The following is a 21,544-nucleotide window of genomic DNA, read 5'->3' as shown; positions in this document are numbered from 1 at the left end:
AATATTAGTCCAGCGCCGCGCTGTCCCCATCGGGGTACTACTCTCGTCACCCGCAAGCACTGTTCTCCTCGTCCTCCTGTTTGTTGCGGACGCCGGCGCTGACACTATACTGTATCCCTATGCCCGGGCTGCAAAAGGTAAACACAAATAAACTTTAACGCATGTTCCTACGTTGGCCTTACGCTCTTCTTGGGGACGTGAACGTCGGAGAGCCGTCAGCCTATCACCGGCCGCAGCGATGTTCCGTCTCAGCCAGTGATAGGCTGAGCGCACTGTCATGTAAGAAGCCGGCTTCTTACATGACAGTGGGCTCAACCTATCACCAGCCGAGCCCGAACATCGCTGCGGCTGGTGATAGTGCATTAAAAAAAGTGCAGATTTATACTATGACTAGCAATGAACATGAGGTATAGAGATGTGAATGTATTTGTATTTTACATAAAATAGCAGCAGAAAGTGCTTGAAAATCTTAAATTCAGAACATATTAGATATTCAGTCATGGCTATAAATGTTGGCACCCCTGAAATTTTTCAAGAAAATGAAGTATTTCTCACAGAAAAGGATTGCAGTGACACATGTTTTGCTATACACATGTTTATTCTCTTTGGAGGGATTCATCAATCTATATAGAGTCATTTTAAGTGTATTTTCTTGCGCAAAATCTTTTGTGCGTCTTTTTTGGTGGAACTTTTTCTAAAGTTGTCACCCTTTGGGTGTACCGTAGAGGCCTTTTTCATATAGACATGGATTTATCAACTGCGTTTTTTTTTTTTTGGACGCACAAAAAACGCAAGTCTCATTTTATTGCGCAAATATACAACACCTCGGAGGACCCGTACCAAAGTGTCTATTTTCGAACAGTAAGGACTGCAACTCCCATCATGGAAAGACTCTGACCATGATGGGAGTTGTAGACCAGGGGTTGAGGTGCAGATTGCAGCAGGTCATTATCCAGAGACCCGCTGCGATCCGCATTTATTAACTGTAAAAGTCGGTGGTACATGCGGCTCCACTGCGCTGCCGCAGGCTATTGTATACTGTATACTGTCATAATTCATAATCCCCACTGCCTTAACACGGGAGCTATGATTGGTCAATAGCTATCCACCAATCAGAGCTCCCCTCTCCCGGCGGGGATTATGAATTATAAGAACTGTACATAGGAGGCAGCGCAGTGTAGCCGCATGTGCCGGCGGCTTGTATAGTTAATAAATGAGGATCGCAGGAGAGTGAACTGCAGTGATCTGCCCTTGGACTACTACTTCTATCATGGGACAGAGTCTGTCCCAGGATGGGAGTAGTTGTAGTACCGCAGCGCTGCTGTTGGATGGCACTAGCACATCCCCCGGCTGTGGGACTTTTAGGGCTACTACTCCCATCATGGACAAACTGTCCATGATGGGAGTTGTAGTCCAGGGGCTGAGGTGCAGATCACACCGGGTCATTCTGCAGAGACCCGCTGCGATCCGCATGTAAGTTAGGAAGCCGGGCGGTACATGCATCTACATCGCGCTGCCCGCGGCTTCTATATACACTGACATAATTAATAATCCCCGCCGGGAGAGGAGAGCTCTGATTGGTCAATAGGTATTCTCCAATCAGAGCTCCCGTGTTCCAGCAGCGGAGATTATGAATTATGAGCGGTGTATATAGAAGCCGCGGGCAGCGCGATGTAGACGCTTGTACCGCTGGCTTGCTAACTTAAATGAGGATCGCAGCAGATCATTCTCTGAAGATCCGCTGCGATCCGCATTTATTAACTATACAAAGCAGCGGAACATGCATCTACATTGCAGCTTCTATATACAGCTGTCATAATTCATAATCCCCGCCGCCGGGAGAGGAAAGCTCTGATTGGCCAATAGCTATTCTCCAATCAGAGCTCCTGTCTCCCGGCGGGAATTATGAATTATGACAGTGTATATAGAAGCCGGAGGCAGCGCAATGTAGCCGCATGTACCACCGGCTTTTTAGTTTAAATGCGGATCGCAGCAGATCATTCTGGAGATCTGCTGCGATCCGCATTGCATCAGTGGCGTACCGGGGGGGGGGGGTGATCGTGGGGGGCTCTTCACTCCTGCTTCTGGTAGTTTCAAAACTACAACTCCCAGCATGACCAGACAGCCTTTGGCTGTCTGGGCATGCTGGGAGTTGTAGTTTTGCAACATCTGGAGGGTAGCAGTTTGGAGACCACTGTAATCTGTGCTCTTCCAGATGTTGCAAAACTACAACTCCCAGCATGCCCACACAGTCCAGGCATGCTGGGAGTTGTAGTTCTGTAACATCTGGCCCTTCAGATGTTGCCAAACTACAATTCCCAGCATGCCTTGGCAGTCTGGGCATGCTGAGAGTTGTAGTTTTGCAACATCTGGAGGGCTACAGTTTGGACACCACTACACAGTGGTCTCCAAACTGTTCTCCTCCAGTTGTTACATAGTTTACAAGTCCATCTCCAGAGATCTAGATTTGCCTTTGTCCACAGTGCTCAACATTATCAAGAAGTTTGCAACCCATGGCACTGTAGCTAATCTCCCTGGGCGTGCACAGAAGGGAAAAATTTATGAAAGGTGTCAACGCAGCATAGTCTGGATGGTGGATAAGCAGCCCCAAACAAGTTCCAAAGATATTCAAGCTGTCCTGCAGGCTCAGGGAGCATCAGTGTCAGCGCGAACTATCCGCTGACATTTAAATTAAATGAAACACTATGGCAGGAGACCCAGGAGGACCCCACTGCTGGCAAAGAGACATGAAAAAGCAAGACTAAATTTTGCCAAAATCAACTTGAGTAAGCCAAAATCCTTCTGGGAAAATGTATTGTGGATAGATAAGCCAAAGATATAGCTTATTGGTAAGGCACATCATTCTACTGTTTACCGAAAACAGAATGAGGCCTACAAAGAAAAAAACACAGTACCTACTGTGAAATATGGGTGAGGTTCAGTGATGTTTTGGGGTTGTTTTGCTGCCTCTGGCACTGGGTGCCTTCAATGTGTGCAAGGCATCATGAAATCTGAGGATTACCAACGGATTTTGGGTCCCACTGTACAGCCCAGTGTCAGAAAGCTGGGTTTACGTCCAAGATCTTGGGTCTTTCAGCAGGACAAATTTCATGGGTGCCAACATTTACGGCCATGACTGTAGCTAAAATCAGAGGCATTTTGTGGTGAAATATTCACACTCGGCGTCATTACATCATTGTAACCAGTTACTGTAACCGTCGCAGCTGATATGGAAGCGAACGAGATCTTAGGTATCTGCATTTTTTCTTGGACATGTGGCCGTCTCTGAACCCCACAGTCATGTGTTGTGTCCTATTTATTTTAAGAGAACCACAATCATAATAAACACTGTAAAAGGAGTCTTCAGTATATGGGGATGTTGAAGTCTGCATCACTGTGAATGGGGGATCGTGTACAGACGCTTTATCAATAATATGAGAATTACCTCAACTTCTCCAAGTGCCTCATATTATTGGGGCAGTAATTCTTGAGCCCCCAACATTTCCTGTCTAAAGAACAAGATGAAGATAACATCTTCTACCTCATATTATTCACATGTCCTTAGCTTATTCTGTCAACATATATCTCTTCTACAAAATCCATAAGGAGAAAAACTAAGACAATAAGATGTGATGAGCCCCTAAGATGTGATGAGCCCAATTATCAGCAATTGTCCTATATGGACACTAGATTTACTCTTCCTTGGTCCCTCTTCTAAGGATATGCCATAAATGTCTGATAGATGTGGTTCTCATCTCTTGGACACCCACCTATTTTACGATTGAGGGCCCATAGGCCCCCTCTGGACTGCTAGCACCCACCAGAAGTGGTCAGGATACTGGAAACAGCAAAGGCGGCTGTTATACGCAATTTGTATAACTCCCATTTAGGTTACATCCATTGGACATTTGTTGCATACCCTGTGGATATGCCACAGATGTGCACATAGGAATGTCCCTTTTAATATTGTTTAGGGAAGTTAAAATTAGTTAGAATACTTCTTACTCTTAGGAGGCTCTTTTGGTCCCATGGGAATGACTGACAGCTGCTGGACTAACAGGATGTGTATGAGGTACGGCAGAGTTCATACCGGGATAAACATAGCAAGATTGTAGAGGTTCATCATAGTACATAAACAGAATATAGAGATATAAAATAGCACATACCCAGTATATAGACATGTACAGCATTTATTTAGCGCTTTTCTCCCAGTGGGATATAAAGCACAGTACATACCCTGGAAATGGAGACTCAACAGAATGCATACCCAGGACTTAGAGGTAAAGCACATTGCATACCCAGGATAGGGGTACATCACAATGCATACCCAGGATATAGGGGTACAGCATATGGCATACCCAGAATATAGAGGTACAGAACATTGCATACCCAGGTTATAGAGGTACAGCGCATTGCATACCCAGAATGTAGGGGTTAAAGGGGTACCCCAGTGGAAAAAAATAATTTTTTTTAGATCAACTGGTCCCAGAAAGTTAAACAGATTTGTAAATTACATCTATTTAAAAATCTTAATCCTTCCAGTACTTATCTGCTGCTGTATGCTTCAGAGGAAGTTGTGTAGTTATTTTCTGTCTGACCACAGTGCTCTCTGCTGACACCTCTGTCCATGTCAGGAACTGTCCAGCACTGGAGAGGTTTGCTATGGGGATTTGCTTGTAAATTTTTTTATATAGAACAAACAACACACAAATACAACCCCCCCCCTCCCATCTCGCCTACACATAAACACCCTCCCTCCCAACCCCCTTGTCTTTTCTTCACAATAGATCCAAAACATTATCATGGATAATGAGGCAGTACAGTACAGGAACTCATACATGGAGTTTAGTTATGGCAAAAAAAAATGTAAAAATACGATACCCTGAAAACATCGTAAAGTAAAACGAACGTAATATTAACCCCTTAACCTCTTAAAGGAGTACTCCGGCGCGCACTTTTTCCCTTTAATCCCGTCCGGGCTGCAAAAGAAAACACACTTTCTATTACCTGCCTACAAGCCCCCGGAGCTCCGGTACAGGTGTTCGGTCCCCGGGCTGTATTCTTTTTACTTCCTGCTGGCCCGGCACGTCACACGGATCTTCAGCCTATCACCGGCCGCAGCGATTTCCCGCCTCGGCCGGTGATAGGCTGAAGCTCCGTGTGACGTGCCGGGCTAACAGGAAGTAAGAAGAATACAGCCCGGGGACCGAACACCTGTACCGGAGCTCCGGGGGCTCGTTGGCAGGTAACAGAAAGTGTGTTTTCTTTTATTTTGCAGCCCAGACGGGATGAAAGGAAAAAAGTGCGCGCCGGAGTACTCCTTTAAGGACGCAGGGTGTACCTGTAAGCCCGGTCCCGTTGTTTAAAACGGGGTCACGCTGTGACCCCGCATCCATCATACCGACTCGGTCCCGGTAGTTCTTTGTGCCGCGCGCTATTAACCCTTCAGACACGGCGATCAAAGTTGATCGCCGCGTCCAAAATGAAAGTCAAAGCTTCCCGGCAGCTCAGTCGGGCTGATCGGGACTATTGCGATAAAATCGCAAAGTCCCGATCAGCTAGGACGCGAGTGGAGGCCCCCTTACCTTGCTCCGTCGCGTCCGATTGGCGTTTGATTGCTCCAAGCCAGAGCTACAGGCTTGAGCAATCGAGCCCCTAGAACGCTGATCCATGCAAAGCTATGGCTTTGCAGGGATCAGAGTAAAAGATCAGTGTGTTCAGTGTTATAGCCCCCTATGGGACAGTGCCGGGAGTGGGATGCCGGAAACAAAACGGTCAATAGCAGCAAGATCATGTGTCAGGAGGCTAGGACATTTAGAATATCCGCATCATTCTGGACCACCATCCCAGCACTATAGCAAAGGCAAGGAATAGAGGCCGACCCTTGCTGAGCCCTTATAGTATGAGCCAGCAAGTGACCTGTACTTTTGCCATTTTTGAAGTAGCGCTGCTGTTGAAAGAAGTGCTTATTGTCTGCCATTTGCAACAAATGTGAGTCTAGCATATTCTGAAAAGACTGCCAGTTATCTCTAGTCAGATCAGAGCGGTCACTGAGGAACTGTTGTTCTGCCAGGAGCACTTGTCGCTGTAATGAAGTTTGAAGTTTTGCTTTTAAAGAGTCCCATACAGTACCCACCGCGGCACTCCCCGCATTGATCTCGAGAAAGATCTCTATGTCAGACTTAAGCGTAAGGCCCACTGAGGGAACCTGAAGCCAAAAAGGATTCAGACGCCACAGAGAACCCTGCAATCTAGGAGGGGAATCAAGAGTAAGGCGTACAAATACAGGGGACTGGTCGGAAAGATTACGGGGAGATACTCCACCGACCCAACCAGGGGGAAAATAGGGTTGCCTAACACAAGATCAATGCGTGAGAGCGTGCCGTAAGAGCTAAAATAACAGGAATATTGTAATTCAGTAGGATTCCGCCCTCTCCATAAATCCGCCCACCCCACCACCGCCATAAACCTAGCTAGACCCATAGACCCCAGAGTGCCAGAAGGTCCCCTGCCAGGAAACCTATCAAGTGTTGGGTGCAGCAAGTTATTGAGATCTCCGACTACCAGGAGCGGTGCGTCAGGCAGAGAGGAGAGGAAAGACACCACCCTGTGCAAGGCATCACTCGTGAAGGGAGGGGCAATATACAATGCAAGCAGCACATACAACATAAGCACACTTACACTCCGAGTATGCAAGGAAAAGGTGGCGTGGAGTAGCAGTAGGTGCTGGAAACACTATCCAGCACCTTCTGCCCTGCCGTAACATCCGTTTGTATATAGCCATCTGAGCCCATGTGCATGGAATAGAGGATACACCATTGCAACAGCAGTAAGTGATCCGCATCTTTTTGTTTCTTCCTTCCCCGTATGTATATGCAGTGACTATCTTTCACACAGTGTGAGCACCACCGAATGTATGCTGATAATAGAACTGATACCAGGACCTTGCAGACAAAGAATCACAATTCACACACAGTGCCAGGTTGCTCCTCTTTACAGATAGTGACTATTTGCTTTGTGTATGCCCAACATTTCCAGATACTGAACTCACTACTTGCATACTACTTGAAAAACTTTTTTGTACCTCGATTGTTCTGGTATTTTGAGCAATCTATATGTGCAGGCCACAGTTGGGGTGGTACTTCTTGGTACACTTTGATCCATCTACATATTAATTTTATAGTGAACGTTTATTGATTGTTCCCTGTAGCCTCAGTGCTGGAGACATTCTGCTCTATTTCTTTATGTTACGCCCCATGTGCTTTCTTTTCTCATTTTTCGCCTGTCCTGGGAGTCTCGTTTATTTCTGGGCACCAAAACCCATTTCTGCTTGTCTCATGTCACTGATTTCTGCTCATTCCGGGAAAATAGTAACTATAAGAGTGTAACAAGATGGGTTAAGAGTAATTATTTGTTTTTCTGACTGAAGGGCTATCCCATCAGTATTGGATGAGTATGTGAATATGGTCTACATCACCCTGTTTTCAGACATGGAAAATTCAATATGATAGTTTTAAAATTCAATAAGATAGGATAGAAATCTCCCTGTCCCCATGATCACAACTTTATGGAACATATAATCAGAGCTGAAAACTTTTCTCTTATATCACTGCCACATTGTTATAAACTTTAATAGGGTTAAAGGAAGTGTGTCATCATAAAAGGACCTGTTTTGTGTCTATTTTTTTGCGCCAAAATATGCGCAAGTGTTTTTTTGAGCCTTTTTTTGCACAAATTTTGATAGAATTCTTAATCGCCTTGTGTACAGTTAAGTTTACCATAGAGCATTTTCTACTGTAGAATCGAATTTACTAACTGCATTTTTTTTTGCGGAAAAAAATGCGCAAACGGCATTTTCTTGCGCAAATATACACCACCTCAGAGGACACGTACCAAAGTGTCTATTTTGGCACAGTAAGAACTGCTACTCCCATCATGGACAGATTCTGCCCATGAAGGGAGTTGTAGTCCAGAGGCTGAGGTGCAGAGACCCGCTGCAATCCGCATTTATTAACTATACAAGCCGGCGGCTACACTGTGCTGCACGCCGCTCCTGTATACACTGTCATAATTCATAATCCCCGCCGCCGGGAGCTCTGATTGATCAATAGCTATTTACCATTCAGATCTCCCCTCTCCCGTTGGGGATTATTAATTATTATATAGGAGCCTGCGTGCAGCGCAGTGTAGCCGCATGTACCGACGGCTTGTATAGTTAATAAATGCGGATCTCCAGAGAATGATCTGCTGCAATCTGCACCTCTGCCCTTGGACTACTAATCCTATCATGGGACATGAGTCTGTCCCATCATGGGAGTAGTTGTAGTACCGCAGTAGTTGTAGTACCGCAGCGCTGAGGGATGGCACTTGCACATCCTCCGGCTGCGGGACTTTTAGGACTACTACTCCTATCATGGACAGACTATGCCAATGATGGGAGTTATAGTCCCAGGGCTGGGGTGCAGATTGCAACGGGTCATTCTGCAGAGACCCCGCTGCGATCCCAATTTAAGTTAAAAAGCCGACGGTACATGCGTCTATAATGCACTGCCCACCGGCTTCTATATACACGGTCATAATTCATAATCCCTGCCGCTGGGAGAGGGGAGCTCTGATTGGTGAATAGCTATTGACCAATCAGAGCTCCCGTCTCCTGGCGAGGATTATGAAATGTGACAGTGTATATAGGAGCCGGTGTAATGAAGAAAACTGTGCCCTGTAGCGGAATGTGACCCTCCACACAGGGACACAGTTTTCTGCTTTGCAGGCCGCTCCCTCTCATTCCATTCCCACTAACCTCCTTCAGGTGGACAGGGACACAGTTTCTACACCGCTTAGACAGACTGGGGAGCTCAGCCAGAGGAGCAGCCCACAGCCTTTCTCCCACCCACCGCGGGGCATATCAACTATCGCCCGCTACCTGCAGCGCAGTGTACTGCCGACTTGTTAACTTAATAAATGTGGATCCCAGCAGGTCATTCTCTGGAGATCCGCTGCGATCCGCATTTATTAACTATACAAGCCGGCAGTACATGCATCTACACCGCGCTGCCCGCCAGCTTGTATATACACTGTCATCATTCATAATCCCCGCTGCCGGAACACGAAAGCTCTGATTGGTGAATAGCTATTGACCAATCGGAGCTCCCATCTCCCGGTGGCGGGGATTATGAATTATGAAAGTGTATATACAAGCCGGCGGGGAGCGCAGTTTAGCTGCATGTACCGCCGGCTTGTTAACTTAAATGCGGATCGCAGCAGGTCTCTGCAGAATGACCCGGTGCGATCTGCACCTCAGCTCCTGGACTACAACGCCCATCATGAACAGAGTCTGTCCATGATGGGAGTAGTAGTCCTAAAAGTCCCGCAGTCGGGGGATGTGCAAGTGCCATTCCTCAGCAGCACTGCGGTAATACAACTACTCCCATCATGGTACAGACTCTTTCCCATGATAGGAGTAGTAGTCCAAGGGCAGAGGGACAGATCTCTGTTCACATTATGCGTTTTGCATAATGGGAACAGAGCCTTTCTGGCAGTGTGTTCCCAAATAGGGAGATTCCAGCTGTTACTTAACTATAGCCCACCATGATGGGAGTTGTAGTTTAGCAACAGTTGGAGGCTCCCTGTTTAGAAACACGCTGCATTATGTGCGCTCCTCCCAGGGGAGTGCGCAAAAAATTTACTAACCCATATTTCTTGTTTTTCTTTTCTTCTCATTTCAGATACGTGAATGCAGAGGACTACGTCAGATTCGGTGGACTGTGACGATGACCAGTGTTTTTCTTTATTATAAAATGGTTAATGAGGGCTGTAGGGGAGTGTTTTTTTAAATACATTTTTTTTTTCAATGTGTCGTGTTTTTTTATAATTGAATTTTCAGGATTAGTAGTGAAAGTTGTCTTATAGACGGGGCTTAGCGCTAGCCCCAAAATCAGCTAGCGGGGGCTTAACGCTAGCCCCAAAATCAGCTAGCGCTAACCTCCAATTATTACCCCGGTACCCACCGCCACAGGGGTTCCAGGAAGAGCCGGTACCAACAGGCCCGGAGCGTCAAAAATGGCGCTCCTGGGCCTAAGCGGTAACAGGCTGGCATTATTTCGTAACGTCAGGCTGTTGCTGCTTGGTTGGTATCTGGCTGATACTGAAAATAAAGGGAACCCTATGTGTTTTTTATTAAATTTTTTAAAATAAATAAAAAAAATAAAAAACGTGTGTGGTTCCCTAATTTTTTCTGTGTCAGCCAGACACCAACCAAGCAGCAACAGCCTGACGTTACCTGGGTGGGCGAGGACCATTGTTACTGGCCCTCCCCAGCCTAAATAACACCAGCCTGTTACCGCCTAGGTCCAGGAGCGCCATTTTTGATGCTCCGGGCCTGTTGGTACTGGCTCTTCCCGGAACCCCTGTGGCGGTGGGTACCGGGTAATAATTGGGGGTTAGCGCTAACTGATTTTGTGGCTAACGCTAACCCCCGGCTTAGTAATGGATTCCGTCTACAGGACGCCTTCCACTACTAAGCCTGAAAATTCAATTATAAAAAACACGACACATTGAAAAAAAAAATTCTTTAAAAAAACTCCCCCACACAGCCCTCGTTAACCCTTTTATTGACATTTAAAGAAAACGCTGTTCATCGTCGCAATCCACCAAATTGGACGTAGTCCTCCACATGCATCTAAATTTCAAAGAAAAAAACAACAAAAAGTTTAGTACATTTTTTGGTTTCCACACACCAGCAAAAACGCAAGAAAAAAACGCAAGAAAAACTGACAAAACGCAGGAAAAAGCTGGGACAGTTTTTCTGGTGTTTTTACTGAAAGACAAAAACCCTCAATGGAATCCTAGCCTCAAAGCAATAGAACAAAATCCCTACATCCACTTTTCCTGTGAGGTAGAAAAGGAGTGCACGGTAGAGTGAGGGGGGGCGTTTCTATATTTGCACAAGATTTATCAAAGGAGTGTACAACCTTAGTAAATTCTGAGCAAGACTGTACAATAGACAAGCAGTGTAGAGGGGTAGAACTGTGTCTACAATAGACACTTAATGATAAATCTCCCCCCAGTGTTTAACTCAAGGTTTTATGTCTGCAGCTTAACGACACAGGGCGTACATGTATGCCCTGGTTGCGGTCTCTGGTACTTATCTGGCATGAAGCTCACTCAGCTCTGGACTTTCTGTTAGCTAATCGGGACCTCAGTGGCACAATTGCTGGGTCCTGATCAGCTGACATGACGGCTTGAGGGCCCTCACCTGCTTCCATGCTGGTTGCTCTGCAAAGTGCCCTATGGGGACAAAATATTGTGAATAAAAAAAAAAAAAAAGTTAATAAATGTGAATAAGCCCCTCCCCTATAAAAAGTTTAAATCACCCAAGTTTTCCCATATTTCAGATAAAATAATGTAAATAAAATAAACATAATATTTGGTTTCACCACGTGCGGAAATGTACGATTAAAATATAACGTTCATGAAATGCACCATGAAAAGTGTAACTGTAAAAAAAAATTTAGATTTTTAGTCACTTTATATGGCAGAATTTTTTTTTTTTTTTTAAAGCTATCAAAAGTCCCATAAACAAAAACAGTAAAGATAAATACTACAGATTATGGCTCAAAAAATTAGCCCTTAAACAGCCCCATATACATAAAGATAAAAATTTTTTATAGGCGTCAGAATAGGAAAAAGTTATGCATACTTATTTTTTAAACAAAAGTAAAAAAAATTTTTTAAACAGAATAACGCATTTTTTTTTACCATAAAGTGCACTGCGTGAAAAACTCCCCAAAAGTTGCAAAATTGCATTTGTTTTTTTTTTCCAATTTCACCCCACAATACCTCCCCAATTCACATAAGTGACCCGTCATGTTTTCATGCTGTTCACCCACACTATAACACTGTATTTAGGGTCAACAGCCTGTCTGTTTTTCTGTATAGAGTTATGGATTTTAAAAGTAGGAAAAAAAATTAAACCTCAAAAAAAAAAAAAAAAAAAATTTGCTGCTTTAATAAGGGGTTAATAAAGCATCAAGTATTTGGGTGAGTGCCATTCTGTCACACAACTCCACAGATTTCTAACCCCTAGACGACATAGAGTGTAAATGTACGCCTTTGCCACCTGGGACTTAATGCACCATGGTGTAAATTTATGCCTTGGAGCATTAAATGACTATGAGGCAGCTATGCACTTACTTTATAGCGGTAAGTGACGGCTTCTATCGGCAGCCGGACACTCATCACTAATGATGGGGAGTGACGATTCCGCTGCTTCCTGTCTTTAACCCTTTAAAGCAGCAATCTAAAAGTTCAATGCTATGCAATAGCATAGTATTGAACAATAAATGCAATCTATTGATTGCATATAAAAGTCCTCTATAGGGAAAAAAAAGTATACAATAAAAAAATGTTTTTTACTATTAGAAAAGCATCTCCCCTAAAAAAAAAAACCATACCAAAAAAGGTAATAAGCATATTTGATTTTGCCATGTGCAGAATTGTCCAAACTAATGCCGTAATTGCTGATTTTTGGTCACAACATATAAAGGAAAAAAAAAAGAATAAAAAGTGATAAAAAGGCCTACCAAAACAAAAATGGTACTGATAAAAGTGACAGATCCTGGCCCAACAAATGAGCCCTCAACAGCCCCGTATACGGATATAAGTCCTCTCTGATGACACCTGTCTCGGGAAATGCCCAGTTTAGAAGCAAATCCCCATAGCAAACCTCTTCTAAACTGGGTGTTTCCCAAGACAGGTGTCATCAGAGAGGACTTAGACAGAAGAGAACAACCTTAACTTCAGAAGCTTATAAGTACTGAAAGGATTAAGATTTTTTAATAGAAGTAAATTTCAAATCTGTTTAACTTTCTGGAGCCAGTTGATATGTATAAAAAAGTTTTTGCTTGGATAACCCCTTTAAGCTACCATTCGCCTCTGCTCTATCATACTTATGTTACAAACTTGTCATTTTTATCCTGCAGTACAATGGAGCAATGGTGGATGCTATTAAAAGTCTATTACATGACATAAATTTTCCAATCCCCTTCTGGGAGGAGATCCTCCCTTCCGGGGAGCAATACCCTGTCTGTAACCCAATTAAAATATAACTTTTATTCTTGTTACTTAAAAAGTCTAACTGTGGTTGTGAAACTTATATAAATTTAAAATTATCAGGAGAGACAGTGTGTCTTCTTATATATGCCCGCTTAGTGGTGCTATAGTACTGGTGCAGGAGCTATCCTATTTCTCGCTGTGTGTAGTGAGTGTATCACTCTACTAACACACAGTAACTCTGCACCCTTATTACACACTGTCTTCCTGTCTAAAATCTTAATGCTTTGCTCTAACGTTTCGTTAGAAAACTAACTTCTTCAGAGAGCTGCCTACTATGGCGTTCACGTGCGGCACTGCCTTTTATAACCCTGTATCGGCGCATCACTTCCGATGCGCCGAATGAAGTGTTAGGGTCCAATCAGGGCATGGTTGGCAATCCGTATGTTCCGGCCGCCATTCGCGCGCATGCCCCGTCATCTTATGATCCCGGGCATCTTCTTGTCGCTACTGCGCACGCGCATCCTCCCGCGCGTGCGCAGTGTTTCCTGTCATGTTCTCGGTGGAACGCAAGCTCCGTCTCCTGACACGCAAGCCCTATCTCTATTCTCTATGCGCGCATATGTCCCTGATCGGTCCCATTTCTCGTGGGGAGTGTTCTATTCTTCATATCCTTCATAAGCTTAAGCCTTCCTTGACTGTTTCTTGTACGCTAGTATTTTTCTAGTATACATATGGTGAGTAATCTAAATATTTGAGGCTTTTATTACTTTCATTCTCATTATAGATTTTATTATACATCATTTGATCATTCCTTATAATAGTTTTATTTTTATGGATCTTCTATTGTTGTAGTGATTTTATCAATATTGTGTTTTTCCGTTATGTCTCATTTGCTCCTAAATTGCTATGATTCTGTTAAGTTGAACATATCTAATCCTTCTTAATTTTCGTTTTTTAGAGTTTATTGAGTCATTATGTTTTATATGTCTTTTTTTTATCCTTTTTTGTTTGTTGAACGGAACTACCTGGAAAAAATTACAAAACAACTGGAGTCAGAAATACAACAAATCCAAAACTTCTCCAACAACCCTGAGTTTGGCAACCTTGAAAATAAATTACAAAAAAATCTAGAGACATATAGGAGTGAACTAAAAGAAAGAAAACATAATAAATACATCCGTGATTTCACGGACTTTGCAACAAACAGAGTATACACATATAAGGAGAAACAGAGAGCCAGGGAGACGTGGAGAGCCCCTAGAGGACCACCTGCAGCAGAATCAGATACCTCAGGCACCGAGGAGATACAATCCGACTCAGGAAGCGTATCGGACTCAGGTACAAAAAGGAAGTATCAAGGTGGTAGATATAGGGGAGCGGGTAATAAGCCCCCCCACAAGAAACCACCACCGAATAGACCCCAGGTAACAAACACAGTATGCAACAATACAAGACCATCTATGCAATCCTCTGTACCTGGGTCCAATTATGCAACATATGCTGCCCCTGGGATGATGCCTCCCTACCCGCAGATACAACCCACCCAAATATCATCAACCAATTCCCAAAATCAGATTATCACCACGACAGGAAACACTCAGGTTGCCAATACAGCCTTGACTGGAAGAACAGGAATACAAAACCCAGGAATGTTCCCTAATCTAACACAACCGATGGGCCAAATCCAAACATCTTCCCCTTTTTAAGGGATAGGACAAGGTCAGATTGGCCAGATAGGACCAAATACGACGGGAGGGGGTCCCCACCCCGCCATAACGATACCCAGTCATCCCCCTTTGCCACCCCGCCTACACTAAAAAAATATAGTGATAATCATCTCAATGAAGATGTAGGACGAGGAACAGATAGTAACCCTAGTGGGGGGGAATCTATAAGGAATTTTAGCCCGACTGTGGGCATAGAGAATCCCCTGGAAGACACACGAATAATGGATATGCAAATTATCAATCTATCGTCCTATCAATTAGAAGATCCTGAACGCTCTCTTTTACTAAGAGGTCTGTCCTTCACACCAACACCCCGGTTCGATGAATTCGGATGGGTGAAGGACATTAACCTCTTTGAACGCAAGCTAGCGCTACATAAATGGCATAAAGAGCATGACAGAGAGGGGACGGCATCAAGAAGTAGGGAGTCAGCAGCCCTGGAGGCCCTATATGATTTACTCTCTGAAAATGAGGGAGATGAGATATACCTGAAAGCACCCTTCACAGAATTTAAACCAAGGTCCAAAATAACACCTACCTTTAACCAATACTCTAATATAGAGATGTTTGTTAACCTAGTCACAGAGGAAATCAAATCCATCAGACCGGATAGAAGATTAGTCTACTCTAACTTGACACAAGCAGAACAAAAGGCCCTGAAGAAAATAAGAGACAATGATGACCTTGTCATAAAGCCCGCTGATAAGGGGGGCAACATTGTCCTCATGGACAAAAAGGACTACACCCTCATGGCTCTAAAACTATTAGAGGATAGAAGAACCTATGAACCTCTGGATAGGGATCCAACAGACTCATATTTGAGCGAATTACAGGCCCTCCTTAAGTCAGCAAAAGATGAACAATTAGTGTCAGAGGATGAATATACCTTTCTACTTAATACTCACCCTACAATATCAACCTTTTATGCCCTGCCAAAGACACATAAATCAACAAACCCGGTCAAAGGCCGCCCGATAGTTTCCGGCAACAACAATTTGACGGAGAAAATAAGCCAGTATGTGGATAAAATTCTTACCCCCTTTGTATCTTCCCTCCCCTCACATTTAAAGGACACAAAGGACACTGTCCTTAAAATAAATGACCTGACAGTGAATAAGAACACTTCTCTAATGAGCCTCGATGTAGAGAGCCTTTATAGCAACATAGCACATGATTTAGGGATCACAGCGGTGAACACTTTTCTCTCTACACGGAGTACACACTTTCATAGACACAATCATTTAGTCTTGACACTTCTTGAATTTATTTTGACACACAATTACTTTCTTTTTGGCGGTGCCCTTTATCGGCAGACGAGGGGCACCGCCATGGGGACAGCCTGTGCACCGTCCTTTGCTAATTTATTTTTAGGGTGGTGGGAGAGCACGATTGTTTTTAGTGACGTTTTTTCACAATACACGGAGCACTTTCTTTTTTGGGGAAGATACATAGATGATATTTTAATTTTTTGGGATGGTGATGGGCCTCTGTTTGGAAGGTTTGTGGATGAACTTAACAACAATGATATTGGCATGAAATTCACGGCAGAAGCTGGGGGACGAAGTATCAACTTCTTGGACCTGACTATCTATATAGATAGAAACAAGCGGATCCAAACGGATATCTACAGAAAGCCAACCTCGACCAACAGCTTTTTACACTGGGAGAGCTGGCATCCTGAAAGCCTGAAACGAAGCATCCCAGTGGGTCAATACCTTCGAGCAAAACGTAATTGCTCAGAGGATGGCCCTTTCCAGAAAGAAAGTAGTAACCTAATGGAGAGATTTACCGCAAGAGGGTATCCGAAGAGATGTATGAGAAGGGCCTACAATAGAGCAAAACGAAGTGACCGTGCAATCATATTGGGACCAAAGAAAGCACCGACTGGAAAACCTACCATCAGATGCATAGGCACGTACGATGCCTATGCCTCAAAAGTTAGGACAATTCTGACAAAATACTGGAGGATTCTGAAATCGGACCCGGATCTGAATGAGACGTTAACAGAAAGACCAAGTATTACTTACAGACGGGGAAAGAATTTGCGAGACTTGCTTGTTCATAGCCACCACCAAGAAGGAAGAGAGGAGTCAAGGCCGGGGACATGGTTACCGGCCCCCCCACAGGGATCATACCCCTGTGGTCACTGTGCCTCCTGCAAATTTATGACAAAAACAAAGAATTTTATTAATCCACAGGATGGGAGGAAATATGATATTAGGAAATTCATAAATTGCAGCAGTCGGAATGTAATATATATAGCAAGATGTACATGCCCCAAACTATATGTTGGAAAAACTATACAGGAATTGAGAAAACGTATCAGCAAACACATCAGTACAATTAGAACAGGGACGGATACTCCTATAGCGAGGCACATGAGAACAAAACATGGTAATAAGCTGGATGAGATAAAATTCTGGGGCCTGGAGAAATATGAAATTGGCCCAAGAAGAGGAGATATAAATCAGACTCTACTTAAAGAGGAGGCGAAATGGATCTATCGCCTCAACAGTAAAAACCCTGGAGGATTGAATGAAGGTTTTTCCTTCACACCCTTCCTCGAATGAAGAGGAAGAAGCCTGTATATGGAAACATTGAAAATAACAAAAGTATTATAGAGATTATCCTGTGAATCGGTGAACACTTTTTTCACGTGCTGGCAACTACCTTCACCTCAGCCGACATGACAGGAAGGAGGAAAGGACAACATATGGTGATAGATATATATTAGTAGGAGAACCTTTATACCTAGATACAGGGAAACCTGAATTTATACATACAAAAGCTACCCTGGGCACTCAAACATGAAAACAAACAAAAATACAATAATTACCTTGGGAGAAGACAAGGACCCACGGATGGAAGGGATGAGCTTGGAGGATGTGAATCTGGAAACCAACAACAAAAAACAAAAAATAATATGTGAACTCTAAAATCAACAACAAAAAATAATAAAACAAAAAAGGATAAAAAAAAGACATATAAAACATAATGACTCAATAAACTCTAAAAAACGAAAATTAAGAAGGATTAGATATGTTCAACTTAACAGAATCATAGCAATTTAGGAGCAAATGAGACATAACGGAAAAACACAATATTGATAAAATCACTACAACAATAGAAGATCCATAAAAATAAAAATAAAACTATTATAAGGAATGATCAAATGATGTATAATAAAATCTATAATGAGAATGAAAGTAATAAAAGCCTCAAATATTTAGATTACTCACCATATGTATACTAGAAAAATACTAGCGTACAAGAAACAGTCAAGGAAGGCTTAAGCTTATGAAGGATATGAAGAATAGAACACTCCCCACGAGAAATGGGACCGATCAGGGACATATGCGCGCATAGAGAATAGAGATAGGGCTTGCGTGTCAGGAGACGGAGCTTGCGTTCCACCGAGAACGGGACAGGAAACACTGCGCACGCGCGGGAGGATGCGCGTGCGCAGTAGCGACAAGAAGATGCCCGGGATCATAAGATGACGGGGCATGCGCGCGAATGGCGGCCGGAACATACGGATTGCCAACCATGCCCTGATTGGACCCTAACACTTCATTCGGCGCATCGGAAGTGATGTGCCGATACAGGGTTATAAAAGGCAGTGCCGCACGTGAACGCCATAGTAGGCAGCTCTCTGAAGAAGTTAGTTTTCTAACGAAACGTTAGAGCAAAGCATTAAGATTTTAGACAGGAAGACAGTGTGTAATAAGGGTGCAGAGTTACTGTGTGTTAGTAGAGTGATACACTCACTACACACAGCGAGAAATAGGATAGCTCCTGCACCAGTACTATAGCACCACTAAGCGGGCATATATAAGAAGACACACTGTCTCTCCTGATAATTTTAAATTTATATAAGTTTCACAACCACAGTTAGACTTTTTAAGTAACAAGAATAAAAGTTATATTTTAATTGGGTTACAGACAGGGTATTGCTCCCCGGAAGGGAGGATCTCCTCCCAGAAGGGGATTGGAAAATTTACTATTGAACCCATAACCCAATGGGACCACTGGTGTTGGTATTACATGACATAGACAGCCACGCTTCTATGGGTTAATAGCCCTCTCCAGTTTGCTGTTTGAACTGCCTATTTGTAATTGCATCTGAGATGCTGAACTCATCTCTATGGCCATTTCCTCTGCAAATAACTGTATTCCCAACACAGCCTCAGAGTGCAGAAATCTTGTCCAATACTCAATGTCATTAAGTGAATCATGTTATCAGATGTCCGCAGGCTGAGCAGAGCCCTGGCTATTGTTATGCAGCTCTCGCTATTATTGGGGCATTTTGCCACTAAATGCACAGTCAGGAGACAGAACCTTGATCTTATTTTATGCAGGCGTTGTCTGCAGATTTTGTTCATATGAAGGAGACAGGAATTAAAATAATGGCTGCAGACTGTAGACAAGCTAATATCTCTGTTGGTTGCATGCACTTGTCTTAGGACTTACTAAGACATGAACACCATCCTCCGAATCTCATGCTTTCCATTAACAAATTATTTTTCTTTGCTTAGTGTCACTTGTCATTGGTCAAAAAAAAAAAAAAAAAAAAAAAAAAAAAAAAGGTGCTGCTTTAATAAGGGGTTAATAAAGCATCAAGTATTTGGGTGAGTGCCATTCTGTCACACAACTCCACAGATTTCTAACCCCTAGATGACATAGAGTGTAAATGTACGCCTTTGCCACCTGGGACTTAATGCACCATGGTGTAAATGTATGCCTTGGAGCATTAAATGACTATGAGGCAGCTATGCACTTACTTTATAGCGGTAAGTGACGGCTTCCATCGGCAGCCGGACACTCATCACTAATGATGGGGAGTGACGATTCCGCTGCTTCCTGTCTTTAACTCTTTAAAGCGGCAATCTAAAAGTTCAATGCTATGCAATAGCATAGTATTGAACGATAAATGGGCTGCATAGAGAAGTAGTGGAAAGTAGATGATGATACCGTTATACTGCGCCATGAGGACAAGAATATAACTGCTATAATACTGCCACCTCTGTAGAAGAATAAACCTACTATATTACTGCTTGCTGTGTACAATAATATACTACTGTATAATACTGCCTCCTATGTACAAGAATACAACTACTTTAAGCATGTCACAGTCTGTATAAAGAAATAACCTGGCACTGCTTGTTAGTCGTACTTCTGTGTCTGCAAGGTATCGATGTCGGTTCTGCTATCAGCAGGAGTGAGGCCTGAAGAAACGCCTTGTAGGCGTGAAACTGTGCCGTCGCTCTAGACGGTGCTTCCAGCACCTATTGCCCTGCCGTAACATCTGTTTGTATATAGCCATCTGAAATAAAGGATACAGCATTGCAGCATCGGTGAGTGATCCGCGCCTTTTGTTTCTCTTTCTCATGTTACTGTAAGAATGTCTCCTATAGTGTAGAATATAACTACTATAATACTGCCGCCCATGTACAAATATATTACTATAATTTTGCCCCCTATGTACAAAAATATATATCTTCTATAATACTGCCCCAGTGTGCAAGAATATGACTATAATACTGCCCCAGTGTGCAAGAATATAACGACTATAATACTGCCCCAGTGTACAAGAATATAACTACTATAATACTGCCTCTCATGTCCAAGCATATTACTATAAATCTGCATCTAATGTACAAGAATATATCTACTATAATACTTCCCCTGTGTGCAAGAATATAACTACTATAATACTGTCCCCTATGTATTACTGCCCCCATATACAAGAACATGACTAGTATAATACTGTATCTATGTACAAGAATATTACTACTATTACACACTCCCTCATGTACATGAATATAACTGCTACAATATTGCCCCATTCTACAACAATATACTGGAGGACTCTTTGGTAACTAGGGTGCTACATCCATCTATATGTGTACTTTGTGTAGCTGCTGCAGCACATGGGGAATCATTATGGGGGAGATTTATCAAAACCTGTACAGAGGAAAATTTGCCCAGTTGCCCATAGCAACCAATCATGTTGCTTCTTTCATTCTTAACAAGGCCTCTGAAAAATGAAAGAAGTGATCTGATTGGTTGCTATGGGCAACTGGGCAAATTTTCCTCTGCACAGGTTTATCTTTATATGTGGGGTTTGCTGGAACATGTTAGGTATTGATTTTTACTGTACCATGCATACTAGCTCATATATATACCCCACTAGTATTGTGGATTTTCCTGCCCTTTCCACCATGTTTTATGTGTTGTATGTGAGCATACATTAAAAATATCTACAAGCTGTTCTTACCCCAGTAACCAAATTCTTTTCTGTTTTTCTTTGTTGTGGGTATTTTTATGTCATGAATTTCTCTGTGTATTTTGTGTATTCTCAGTAGTTTTCTTCGTAGGTGTGAATTATGTGTTCTCTGAATACCCACAGAGCCTGTGATGACATTTTGAGCCAATGGTTAAGGGGATTTGTATTTTGGTGTGATACAAAAATATGATATAATATTGCCCTATATGGATAGTTATTTACATCTCTTTTGGAGTAGCATTCCTTTTTGGTTGTTTATCAGAAGTTATAATAGCTGAAAACAAAGATCTGGCTCATATCAACCTCTCTTATATACAGAATATTCACATAGATCTCAGAATCGAATAGGACAACAAAGAAATTACCAATAGCTTAAATAAGCCATTTATTGCCATGGCCGGTATTGTAAGAAGGGAATTGAGTGGTAGAAGATTCATTATTATTCTGTTCATTACAGCGGAAAAGATCAAATCAAGTTTGC

The 21,544-nt window shown here is 42.9% G+C and overlaps 1 protein-coding gene across 2 annotated transcripts in view; it reads left to right on the top strand.

Moving 5' to 3' along the window:
* Positions 1–21,544, top strand: part of GRIP2 (glutamate receptor interacting protein 2) — a 528,084-nt gene that overhangs the window by 522 nt on the left and 506,018 nt on the right. The gene's annotated exons all lie outside the window — the stretch shown is intronic.

This window comes from Hyla sarda, chromosome 6, assembly GCF_029499605.1.
Source record: "Hyla sarda isolate aHylSar1 chromosome 6, aHylSar1.hap1, whole genome shotgun sequence".
Classification (NCBI taxonomy): domain Eukaryota; kingdom Metazoa; phylum Chordata; class Amphibia; order Anura; family Hylidae; genus Hyla; species Hyla sarda.
Note: the sequence above shows the minus strand (reverse complement) of the source record. Positions and strands in the feature narration are given on the sequence as shown.